Source organism: Lethenteron reissneri, chromosome 65, assembly GCF_015708825.2.
Source record: "Lethenteron reissneri isolate LAM-NWPU_2019-01 chromosome 65, ASM1570882v1, whole genome shotgun sequence".
NCBI lineage: Eukaryota > Metazoa > Chordata > Hyperoartia > Petromyzontiformes > Petromyzontidae > Lethenteron > Lethenteron reissneri.
The window spans coordinates 11,781,800-11,794,517 of NC_083843.1; the positions used below are offsets into that span (position 1 = coordinate 11,781,800).

The window sequence follows — 12,718 nt, forward strand, 5'->3', positions numbered from 1 at the left end:
CGGCTTCTGCCGGAGAGAGGCTTGGGCACTTGAAGTGGTAGCCGGCTTCTGCCGGAGAGAGGCTTGGGCACTTGAAGTGGTAGCCGGCTTCTGCCGGAGAGGCTTGCTTTGGCACTTGAAGTGGTAGCCGGCTTCTGCCGGAGAGAGGCTTGCTTGGGCACTTGAAGTGGTAGCCGGCATCCGCAGTTCACCAGGCCCACCACCACAGGCAGCAGCAGAGGCAAAGCCACCGCCGCTTTGAATCTTTTGCGCGTTTAGATTCCCACTCGCGGGTCAATCTGAACTGGGGGCGTTCGATGCTGCAGACGCAAGCACTGGGTAGGGGGAAAGACGTTGATGACCAGGCGTGTAGGTAGAGCTTGACCACCGTTAACCTCCTCCTCCTGCTGACCTTCGTGAAGGTGCTCGCTAGCTTGTACCACCCAAAAAAGGTGGCCTGTCGCTAGGGGATTATAGGGGAGGGGGGGTGATTCTTGTTCAGGCTACGTGTCACATGGGTTTTCGTGTCCGAAGGCGTGGGGAGATTCTGTGTGAAGTCCTCGGTAGCCACGTGGGTTGGCAGGGGGGGGGGGTAGAGCGCTGTAGGGTGGTGGTGGCGATTTAGTTTATCCAAAAGCGGTGCCGGCCTTTGCTAGATCAACACGGCCCGAGCAAAATTGAGTTTGGTGGTGTGCGCCAGTAGGGGGTAAGGGGGAGTTTGTTCGCAAGCGTCTTGGAGAGTTTCAGTTTTTATTTGGTGTAGCCCCGTGAGCCAAGTGAGTGAGAACCGCAGCGAACAGAAAGACGAACGGGGGAGCGTCTTTTAAAGTGACGACGCGCAACATGGAAACGTCCAGGAAAAATAACAGAATCTGCGTATCAACGCCGCGTGCAAAAATGCCAGTGGCATGCACGTCGAACGATGACCATGAGACGGTTTAGTTTAAAGTTTCCAGGCTAACTTTGTACTTCAACAAACATGGCTAAACCGTGCGTTTTCGAAATCGCCAAAACAAAGCTATGAAAGCAATGTAGTAGTAGTAGTGGTGGTTTTGATAGGAACTGTGATTCCAATTTAACAGTAAACGATACACACGGGGCATGTACGACCAAAAGAGTGGAGGGAGGAGAGTAGGGGGTTTGAGTGTTTTAATCTGTAGGTGTGAGCTGGTGATGGTGGTGGCTGAGATGAGAGGGGGGGTGGGTGGGGAGGATTTAACAAGGAGGGGAATGAACTCTTAACGGAGAAAAAAACCCATCACGGACCCAAATCCGCCCTTCCCTCTCCTGCCGCTGTGCCCCCTACCCCTTTCTCCCCCACCCCGCTCCCTCCACGCAGGGCTCACTGCGCGCTCGATCGATCGCTCGCCCCGGAACCACAAAAAAAACCCCAACCGTGCGCTTGTGGTACGGGCACCCCCCCCCTTCTCTCCCTTCTGAAATTTCTACCCCCGACCCTCACACCACCCCCCCCCTCCCCAAACACGGACGGCGGTCAAACGATTTAGCCGCTGCGAACAAAAATTAGTCCGTTGCGCGCGTACCCCCGTTGGCGTCAGCTTTGCCGGTTTTATTTTTTTTACTTTTTGCCTCTTCCCCTCCCCCCACTCCCTTATCCCTTTCTGCCTCCCCCCCTCCCTCCCATCTTCTCGACGTAGTGATCGATCGTACCGTTAGTGATCGATCTTCCGTACCGTTGGCGATCTTCCGTATCGTTAGTGATCGATCTTCCGTACCGTTGGCGATCTTCCGTATCGTTAGTGATCGATCTTCCGTACCGTTGGCGATCTTCCGTACCGTTAGTGATCGATCGTCCGTACCGTTATCGATCGATCGTACCGTACCGCCCTCTAGAAAGGAATTGCAGTCCGAGGGGGAAAATTAACGAGTAACTAGCGCGGAGTTAAGGCGATTATGTTGCGATAACGCAGGGACCGTTCGTTAAATAGCCGGGGGGAGCTTTAATGGTTTTATTCCGTCCCCCCCCTCCCCTTTGACGTCGAGAGAAAAAACGAAACTTGTAAAGGTTGCAAATCGTACGGCGTAAAAGTTGTTTCTTTTAACGGTTAAAAGCCCTGTTTTTTGCACTTTTTTGCAGGTAACAAATCCCTCCCCCTCCCCAAATGTAGCTTCCTATGTCCGTCGCTGCAAGTTTACCAGGATTGTAAACGTCGGATAATAACGATATTTTTTACGACCTTTTCCCACCTCCTCCCTCTCGCCCTCTTGCCTCTCCCTTGCCCCCCTTTTTTTAATGAACGTGACCCCTAAAATGAAATGTCTCTGTGTTCTAATTGTTGTTGTAAGGAAAAAAAACTAAAAATGTGTTTTTTCTATAGCGCCGAAAATTGTGAAGGCTTAATGTGAAATGGGTTTGTTGGTGCGCTGTTGTTTTTAATAACGGCAAACCGGTTGCGCCCAACTTGCGTTTTGCTTGGGGGATAATGTTTTCTGTCGCGAAATATTGCCAAAGCGTTATTTAATCGTCGTTGCCGTTTGATGTTTTGTTCGTTGAAAAATCACCCAAAGTTTGTGTGCTCTCGCTGGTAAACCACCACCACCGCAGGTTTTTGTTCTGGGCAGGAAAGCGACGCGCTGTGGCAAAGACCGTTTGGAAAGTTACCAAATGTAATCACTAACAAACCACAAAACCTTTTTGGAATTGGTGGTTTGTCGAGGCGATTATTTTAGTTTTATTTTGCTTGTCCAGTGGAGGGAGAGATTTGCGTTTTATCGTTTCCTGTTTCGGAACCTAAATTTAAATTTCGACTTGGAAGCTTTCGTGACCTGCAGGGAAATCTATGCTCTTTGGTTCTTTCGGTAAAGTCTCGCAAATAATCGAAGGCGATGTTTTCGATCGCAACAAAAGGCCCAACCCAAATAGTGAAAGTTACACACGCGACCTTTCGATCGTGTTAGTGACGACGCATCTCTGCAATAACCCAACAAGTTGGCTGTCTCTGTGAGAAAATAAAGTGCGGCTCTTGTGCGTGTAACGTCGATTTGGTAACACCTTGGGGGGGGCCCGTGCCCCCCTCGTTGCTAATGGGAATTGGGGGGTCATCGGGCAGCTGCCTCAATCGAGAAATTTTTCCAGCGGCAGCCGGAATTTGTCTAAGAACTTAACCGCGGCGGTTAACTTTGATTCGTCAAATAATTTTTGTCGAGTGTCAAACGCGCTCTCTCCCTCCTCACTGTAGCGTCAGTCTCGAGCATCGAAAGCGGGGAAACCCACAAACCACACCCCAATCCCCGTTACGACCCGCGGTGACGACTGCCGTGCCACGTGGGCTTGCTTTTGCGATTCCTCGGTGGTTTTTTTGTTTGTTAAAAAGCAGCGGCCACGGAGACTTCTCCCCCCCACCCCCCTCTCGCTCTCTTTCTCGCGCTCTCTCTCTCTCGTGTGTGTGTGTGTACGCTATAAAAGTGTGTCACTGATTTGTGTGGAGGTAACCCCCAAGTTTGTCGATTACCCCCCCAAATCCCGTTTCTCGTTTGCAGACAGATTCGTAATTGTCTTGGTTCTTGACGTAAGGCTACTTTAAAGCTACCGACCATCGCCTCCATTCCCCTCCCCCTATTTACAGAGACCGCCAGGGTTGCTACTTGTGTGTTTCTGCTATGTTAACCATGCGTCGATGTAATGTTAACGAGATGTAATGTTACCGTTAAACTGTTTCCAGGTCTAAAGGGGAGAGTGGGTCGCGGGGGGGGTGACCCCCCCCTGCTAACTAATGTTCGTCTGATCTGTCGTGTCCTCACGTCCCTTCTACAACCACAACAGACGAAAGTTGATGCCTTTTTGTACTTTTGTTAGCGTCAAGTTTGTCGCTACGCCCCGTTTTTTGAAACGGGCCGGAGTATTGACCGGGAACTTTGCCTCGTCGCTGAGGGAGTTTAAATGTTTTTGGTGTTTGCTGCGTGTGTGTGCGTGAGTGGTTGTTTTTTTTCTTTTCAAAAGTCGTATGGCACGGAGGTCGTCAAGTTGGTTTGGTGGGAGAGGGAATTATTGCGTCAAGGGCTGCCAAAGCCAAAGAAAAGCCTTGGTGCTAGCGCTTTCCTGCCCAGCCCTGCTTTTATTGTGGCGACGATGATATGAAATGGTGGTGGTGGTGATGATGGTTACGCGATAAGAATGTGGAAGTCCCCCTTCCTCCCTCCCTCCCTCCCTTTCCCGTTCCTGTTGTCTAAAAACATACCCAGCTAATTTCAACCCGGTTATAATTGGCCTCCCCTGTTATACCGCTACTTGACTTGACATTTTTGTCGGGAGGTTGAATGAAAACCTTGTAATTCTTTTTCACGACCCCTGGGGTAACCCCCGCTCCCCACCACAAGGTTGCAATGTCGGGGATCGAACCCACGACCTCCTGCGTACCAGGCGAGGTAGTTGGCATCCCCTAGCCACCGCGGCTGGAACAATGTGGACCCCCCCCTCCCTCTCTCGGGACTTCCTCAGTCTTGCTGCTGCGTCTGTCTTTGTGTCTGCGTGTACGCGTGTCTCTCTGTCCGCGTGTCTCTTGTGTCTGCGTGTCTCTGTCCGCGTGTCTCTGTCCGCGCTACGTGAGTGGTCGTCTGCCGAGCTCGTGGTTGCTAACTTCCCTTTTCTGCCCTCTCCACCCCCCCCATCAGCTGGAGGCTGGAGGTCTGCGCCTCAGCGAGCGTCACTGCGATTTGTCTCCGTGTAAACCCTCGGTCCGTTACACCCCACCCCACCCACCCACCCCGCTCCGCCCGTTGTGGTTTTGTTGTGTAGCTGCATTATTTTTTCCGATATTGAAATGTTGTGTCTTTTCATTTTATTTGGTAGAGTTTTCATTTTTTTAAGCAAAAAACAGGCCCCCCCCCCCCCCTATTCTCCCCCCCCCCCCCCACACACCCACTCGTTCCTTTTTACCCCTCCTATCCGTAATCCGCATTTTGAAAGTTAATGAATAATAAATAAGTCCCGAGTGTGTAAAAAAAGTAACGTTTTTGTAGCGGGTCCGTTATTTTACCGGTTTATACCGTTGTTGTTGTTGTGATGGTTTTTTTATTGTTATAAAAAGGCTTTTTTAAAGATCGATTTTAAATTTGGGGGGGGGGGGCAGGGGGGGGGGAGTGAGTGTGAGTTTGCAACGCAAAGCAAAAATAAGTTTGTCCCCAGAATTTTTTTTAAACCAAAATTTATTTCCATTTTCCTAAATCTCGGGGGGGGGGGGAGGGGGGTGAAAAATAATTTGAAAATAATTTCATTCCCTTGGACATTTCCGAACCATTTGCCAGTATTTTGTTCGTCACACTGCAACCATTTTTTTAAGAAAATAAAATTCAAAATGCCTACACCCCACTTGTTTTCACTACCTTAGGGTTGGACGTATCCCTTCCACACACCCCATCACCCCACACTGCCTCCAGGCGAGAGAGGGGGGGCTTCACTTTGTCCATTCTAGTCGAGGCTATTGGTGATGGTGGTGAGATGGCGTCAATCAGAGGTCGCAAACGGGTTTTGATTCCTTACCTGTACCCGGTCGCAAATGGGTACCCGGCCGGGTACGGGTAGCTGTTCCCTACCCGTACCCTACCCGAAATGAGTGAAACGGTTACCAGTGACTCACGGTCTACCCGTACACGTACCCGGTCGCACCATGGTCGCAAATGGGTACCCGTACCCGGCCGGGTACAGGTACCTGTACCCTACCCAAAATGAGTGACAAACGGTTACTCACCAGTGACTCACGGTCTACCCGTACACGTACCTGGCTGCACCAGGGTCGCAAACGGCTACCCGTAATCGGCTGGGTATCGGGTAGGGTATGGGTATCGGGTACCCGGTTGCGACTTCTGGCGTCAATATAAAATGCGAGTCGCTGGACACGGCACGGCCACATCGAGTGAAGGTGGCCCCAATCTTGTCGTCACCAGTTCAGCGCTCTTGAGTTTTGATCGCAACACAAGCGGTTGTCCTCCAGAAGTGTAACTACAGCTGGATTATACTGGTAGGAACGAAGTGAACCAGCCTACAATAGATTATATCGTCCGTCCGATTAGGTGTAGCGACATCGCCCCCTACTGCAAACACTTGGCAGGACCCTACAAAAACCTTTAGACTCGGTGACACTTTTCTGGCTAAACAAGTGTAACATTCCCTTATAATTCCCTGAGATAGCTTTTAATTAAAAAATTTAAATTAAAAATTAACTCGCAGCGGCCTAAAGCCTAGAACTAGGCCTCAAACTCTCCCTTCGTATCGTATTTGTTCGTTCCTACCAGCCCCACCCCGCAGGGACCTGTTTTTTTTCCGTCTGAGGACGACTGCTTGTGTGGCGATGGAAACAGATTTATTATTATTATTGTAACTCGTCCTGACGTTCCTTCGGAGTAGGGCAGGTAGGAACTTGGTTGGACAGCGCATTCGTGCACGACAGAGAGACAAATAATCCCTGGTGGGCAGTGTGGAACCTGTTGTTCCTACCTGTGTGTTTCTTCTACCTACGTGGACTTTACCTAAAGAACCAGAGTGGATTCCTGCAGTCACAAGCTTCAAATCCCTTCTAGACTTGAAGCTTTCGTGACTGCAAGGATTCATATTCTTAGGTTTTTTCGGTAAAGTCACGTAGGTATAAAATAAAAATAGACGTTTCGGAGGCAACACAAGCTTCAGTCTTCAGGTGGAACCGTCACAGCACGAATGCTGTATCACTTGATTTTATTTTACTTTTACTAGCCTCAAATCACGTTCAAGTTTACACTTTCACGGCTAAAGCTGCTGTATCAAGATGTTAACACACCCAAACAGTCCATTCAAGGAATCCTGTCTGCATTAACCACACGTACTCGTGAACATGCAAACAAACAAAAAAACACATGCTCTGACAATGATTCACACGATTTTAATTCCTGGGTCGTAAGTGTTTATTTCCCAATTGCTTATGCCTCAAGTGTAGTGAGTTCAACTGAGTCGCAGACTCTTGGAGGCAACATTCATTTAACACGACACTGGGTAACTGCCCCTTAACAGAAGAACAACCTGTGGTGGTGACCAGGCTCACCACACTAATTACAATGTAACTCGCAGCTAACGGGCCTGACCACAGCTCTAGGACGTTGAAGATTTCTTCAGGATGAACGCAGCTGGTCTCTCTGGGGCAAGGGGGGTTCGCAACCTGTTAGGATAATTGTTTTTTTACCCTTTTATCTGGCAACAAAACTGACCTTTATTTACAAGGAGTCATGTTTGCATAGACCACAATACCTGCAGTCAATGCAAACAAAAAAACAACTTTGATAATGCATGCACTGTCCTTGAAGTTGATTGGTCCACACCCGAGACAGCTTTCCTTAAGAGCCTAGTCTCACATGGTGTTGAACCAGATGACGCCAAAAGGTGCACAACTCAAAGACAATGCACCATCAGAGTATGAGAGCTCGGGCTAAGCATTTACACCATTGGTACCTCATTTGCCAGTAAAAAATAGAATTTTTAATCTGGCAACAAAACTGACACCTTTTTGACGTCATGTTTGCATTGACCACAATAACAAACTCTGGATATGCACTGTCCTTGAAGTTGATTGGCCCACACCCGAGACCGCTTTCCTTAAGAGCCTAGTCTCACATGGTGTTGGACCAGATGATGCCAAAAAGGCGCATCTGTTAGGAATCGGGCCCGCCCATTTTATGTACCACTTTCGTCCGTGCCTCTTTCCCGCGGCCACAATGAGTCAAAAACGTTGCCGGAGAGCTTCTTTGAAAAGGGGGGAAAGACCCAATGATGAAACTCCTTCCCATCTCCTGTCCGTGAAAAAATTGTCTTCAACGGAACCAGTCCCTGGTGCCAAAAAGGTTTGGGACCTCCGCTCTGTGGGACTCGGCTCCTGTTCTCCGCGGTGTGGGCTGGCCACGCCCATTGGCGCCGCCCACCTTCCAGAATTCTCCAGCAGGATCTGGACCCTGACCACGTGACCACGCCTCGCACCTCCACCTGCAGGACATAGATTCAGCGGTGGGGAAACTTTTTTTTCTGCCAAGGTCCGGACATTGATAACATAATTCGCGGGCCGTACAAAAGTATCAACTTTCAACTTAAAGATTAGCCCGTTTATATTTGGTCAAACACTTAATCAACTCAACCCGAATGTGATGGCGGGAACTGCCAAATGATTTCGCGAGCCTTCCTTACACGGCCGGACGTTCCCCGCCGCTGTGACGTAGAATTCTTCAGGATGAACAAAGCCGGTCCCCCTGTGGGAGCTCCGCCCCTTGGCCACGCCCACCTTCCAGAATCCTCCAGCAGGATCCGGACCTTGGCCACGTGACCACCCCAGCCCCCCCCCCCACCACCTTTGTCGACTTAACCGATCACGTGTCCTCACGGGTCAACCCGAGTGCCACGGCCTCTAGTAACCCAGTTCCTACGGCCGGCACTCCCACACCACATACTGTAGGGGCTGGCACTGCACGCCAAGCGTGGTGACATCCAGCGCTATCAACCGGTGCCCTCTAGAACCAGCACTACACCCTCACGTAGCGGTGTCTGTAGTGTAGCTACACCTGTAGTGTAGCTACACCTGTAGCCGTGACCCTCTAGAACTGCCACTACACCCTCACGTAGCGGTGTCTGTAGTGTAGCTACACCTGTAGCCGTACCCTCTAGAACTAGCACTACACCCTCACGTAGCGGTGTCTGTAGTGTAGCTACACCTGTAGCCGTCACCCTCTAGAAACATCACTACACCCTCGCGTAGCGGTGTCTGTAGTGTAGCTACACCTGTAGCCGTACACTCTAGAACCAGCACTACACCCTCACGTAGCGGTGTCTGTAGTGTAGCTACACCTGTAGCCGTACCCCTCTAGAACTGCCACTACACCCTCACGTAGCGGTGTCTAGTGTAGCTACACCTGTAGCCGTGACCCTCTAGAACCGCCACTACACCCTCACGTAGCGGTGTCTGTAGTGTAGCTACACCTGTAGCCGTCACCCTCTAGAACTAGCACTACACCCTCACGTAGCGGTGTCTGTAGTGTAGCTACACCTGTAGCCATACCCCTCTAGAACCAGCACTACACCCTCACGTAGCGGTGTCTGTAGTGTAGCTACACCTGTAGCCGTCACCCTCTAGAACCAGCACTACACCCTCACGTAGCGGTGTCTGTAGTGTAGCTACACCTGTAGCCGTCACCCTCTAGAACTGCCACTACACCCTCACGTAGCGGTGTCTGTAGTGTAGCTACACATGTAGCCGTGCCCCACTAGAACCAGCACTACACCCTCACGTAGCGGTGTCTGTAGTGTAGCTACACCTGTAGCCGTGACCCTCTAGAACTGCCACTACACCCTCACGTAGCGGTGTCTGTAGTGTAGCTACACCTGTAGCCATACCCCTCTAGAACTGCCACTACACCCTCACCGTAGCGGTGTCTGTAGTGTAGCTACACCTGTAGCCGTACCCCTCTAGAACTGCCACTACACCCTCACGTAGCGGTGTCCGTGATGTCGCTACCACCGGGAAATCTCCAGATTGTCAAAGGAGCATGAGACACAACCTCCACCACGGACGTTTCTGGACCGTTTCACAAACAAGTCTCCTGGCGCGGGGGTAACAGCCTCGTGTCAAATCGCAACTTGCCGAGACGGTCGTTGAACAATCCCGTTCAGATCTCCACGCACGACGCAGGGCAATCGGACGTTACTACTGGCGCGTTTTCTCTTTTTTTAACAACGGTAAAAGTTTGAAACTTAGCGACAAGAATACATCGACATTCTAGACTGCCAGTACACGGATTAATAACCAGAATGCATTTTTCGATTTAAAGCTTCTTTCGTGACTGCAGGGATTCATCTTCTTGGTTCTTTCGGTAAAGTCACGTAGAATGGAAATAATAAAAAGAAAACAATAAAATACAATTCTCACGACGTTTCGGCCACAACGCAAGCAACCGTCCTCAGGTGAAGAACAGCGTCTGTCGAGAAGACAGAGTCTGACTCACCACCAGGCTTGGAGCGACTATCTAAGCTGCTGGGTTGGAGGGGCGAAGAGCGCCTTGACAATAATTTGCATATCAGGAATTTCGCATATTTATGGGAAATGCAGATATGCGATTAGTACGACTTGTGAAAAACCAGACTGCAGGCGACGTTAGTGGCTTTTATCATTACTTCATTTGACTCCTATTCACCGCTTAGATTGTTTGTTATCTGGAAATGATGAAAGCTTAAGTCAAACCCTCGCTACATCTCCAACCTCAGGATATCAAACTACAACTCGAGAATAAGAAGCACGGATCCCCCGGCGACACGGACGGAGAACAAATCTTAACAAAACCCTCGGAACACCTGAGCTAACAACCACGGCACATCACAAATCTTTGTTAAACATAAACCAACAATTCTAGATTTGAAGCTTTCGTGACTGCAAGGATTCATATTCTTAGGTTTTTTCGGTAAAGTCACGTAGAAGGGAAATAATAAAATTAATGAAAATAAAATAAAACCCTCCGAAACGTCGTGATTTTTGTTTTATTTTATTTTCATTAATTTTGATGTTTTACCTACGTGCCTTTACCGAAAAAACCTAAGAATATAAACCAACAATCCTAATGATGAAGTATTAGACCGAGGGTCTTCCAGAAGAGATACAAGGCGAAACAGGTCAAATCACACACGACCAAGATAAGATCCCATAGGACTAGAGTCTCCTAACTGCCTTTGTCTCCCAGCAGCACATGGTAGCAGTAAACCACATACGCAGGGAGGGGTGCCTCCCCTTGAGATATCCAACACCACGAAGGATTTGCAAACCACGACGGAAGCACTGTAAACATTGCCCACAACATGCCTGAAGTCAACTGCTACAACAGGTCCCTGCGGGGTGGGCTGGTAGGAACGAATAACCAAAGAATATAAACATAATGTATTATTACACTTGTTTAGCCAGGAAAGCCCCACTGAGTCAAAAGGTTTTTGTAGGGTCCTGCCAAGTGTTTGCAGTAGGGGGCGATGTTGCTACACCGAATCGGACATCGGACGGACGGACGATATAATCTATTGTAGGCTAGGTCCACTTCGTTCCTACCAGTAAGAGGTAACACATTCTTGCTGCGGAGGGAGCTGGTAGGAACGTCGGGTTGCTCGGTCAATGGCCTGCAGGGTCAACGGCGGCGTGGTGTATTCCGCAAATATGGCCGACTGTGAGGGCGGGCACAAGCCGGCGTGAGTAGGTTAAACGTTGAGTTTTATAAGGGCACCACGGGGTGACCAGCCCCTCCCCACCCAGCCCCACCCAGCCCCTCCCCACCCAGCCCCACCCTCCCCACCCAGCCCCTCCCCACCCTCCCCTCTCCACCCAGCCCCACCCCTCCCATTTTTGGATGCACGACAGACGGATGGACGCACACAATAATTTCCTGTGGGTTGGTTGGAAACAGGCGGTTCCTACCAGTAAAAACAAAAAACACAACTGACAATGTGCACTGTCCTTGAAGTTGATTGGTCCACACCCGAGACAGCTTTCCTTAAAAGAGTGACAAGAGGGAAATTGTCTCGGGTGTGGACCAATCAACTTCAAGGACAGTGCATACATTATCGGAGTTATGTTTTTTGTTGTTTGCATTATGACTGCAGGTATTGTGGTCTATGTAAACATGACTCCTCGTAAAAAAGGTGTCAGTTTTGTTGCCAGATAGAAGGGTAAAAAAACTATTATATCTTTTACTGGCAAATGAGGTTCCAATGGTGTAAATGCTTCACCCCGAGCTCTCGTACTCTGATGGTGCATTGTCTTTGAGTTGTGCGCCTTTTGGCGTCGTCTGGTCCAACACCATGTGAGACTAGGCTCTAAGGAAAGCTGTCTCGGGTGTGGACCAATCAACTTCAAGGACCATGTGAGACTAGGCTCTAAGGAAAGCTGTCTCGGGTGTGGACCAATCAACTTCAAGGACAGTGCATACATTATCAGAGTTATGTTTTTTGTTTGCATTATGACTGCAGGTATTGTGGTCTATGTAAACATGACTCCTTGTAAAAACAGGTGTCAGTTTTGTTGCCAGATAGAAGGGTAAAAAATCAATTATATTTTTACTGGCAAATGAGGTTCCAATATTGTTCAAAGGTATTTCGTCAATAGCATAATCTTACCAATGAATTCATTGAGGTCTCCTGCTTTCGGGACGTGTTTCTTTATTTCTGCTCGTATGAATATCGTCTCATTAATTCACGAAAGCTTCAAAACAATAAAGTGCTAATTTAACTACTTTAAACTTCACAGATGTGAAATGCGAATAGCGCTTTTTCGTCCCCGGGGCATATGGGGTGGTACCCGTGTACTTTTTCGATACGTAAACCCCAGCAAGTTTGTCAGTCAAACACGATTGGGTCGAGGGTATTCATGCAGGACCACTCCGTTTGTTGCTGTCACCGGTTGTTGTTTATTGAGGCACACGTGGTTACATACTTTGCTGACGTTTCTTGGGGTATGTTGACAGCCGGGACGGCTGAACCGCTACAGAGGGGGGGGGGGATGATGTAGTGGCGTGGTTGGCCACCGTGACATTCCCATTCATCCTCAGCTGTAGTAGCAGGCATGTGTCAGTAGGGGGTGGTATACTGAATAGGGTAAGATGGGCAAATAGTGCTCGCCAGTACCGCAACAGAGGGGCTGGGGGTGTGTCCTAGAGCCCCCTAGAGAGTTCTAGAAGGGAGGCGGGGTTAGGGGCGGAGCTTGGGACGGGTCCGGCAGTCATCGTCAAGACGAAGATTGAA

General features: G+C 49.5%; 1 long non-coding RNA gene across 1 annotated transcript; it reads left to right on the forward strand.

Moving 5' to 3' along the window:
- The first annotated feature begins 6 nt into the window (after positions 1-6).
- LOC133359391 (uncharacterized) lies at positions 7-5,303 on the forward strand. Its single transcript, XR_009757159.1, has 2 exons — positions 7-1,386; positions 4,612-5,303. It is a non-coding gene; the product is annotated as an uncharacterized LOC133359391 (long non-coding RNA).
- Positions 5,304-12,718: the final 7,415 nt, after the last annotated feature.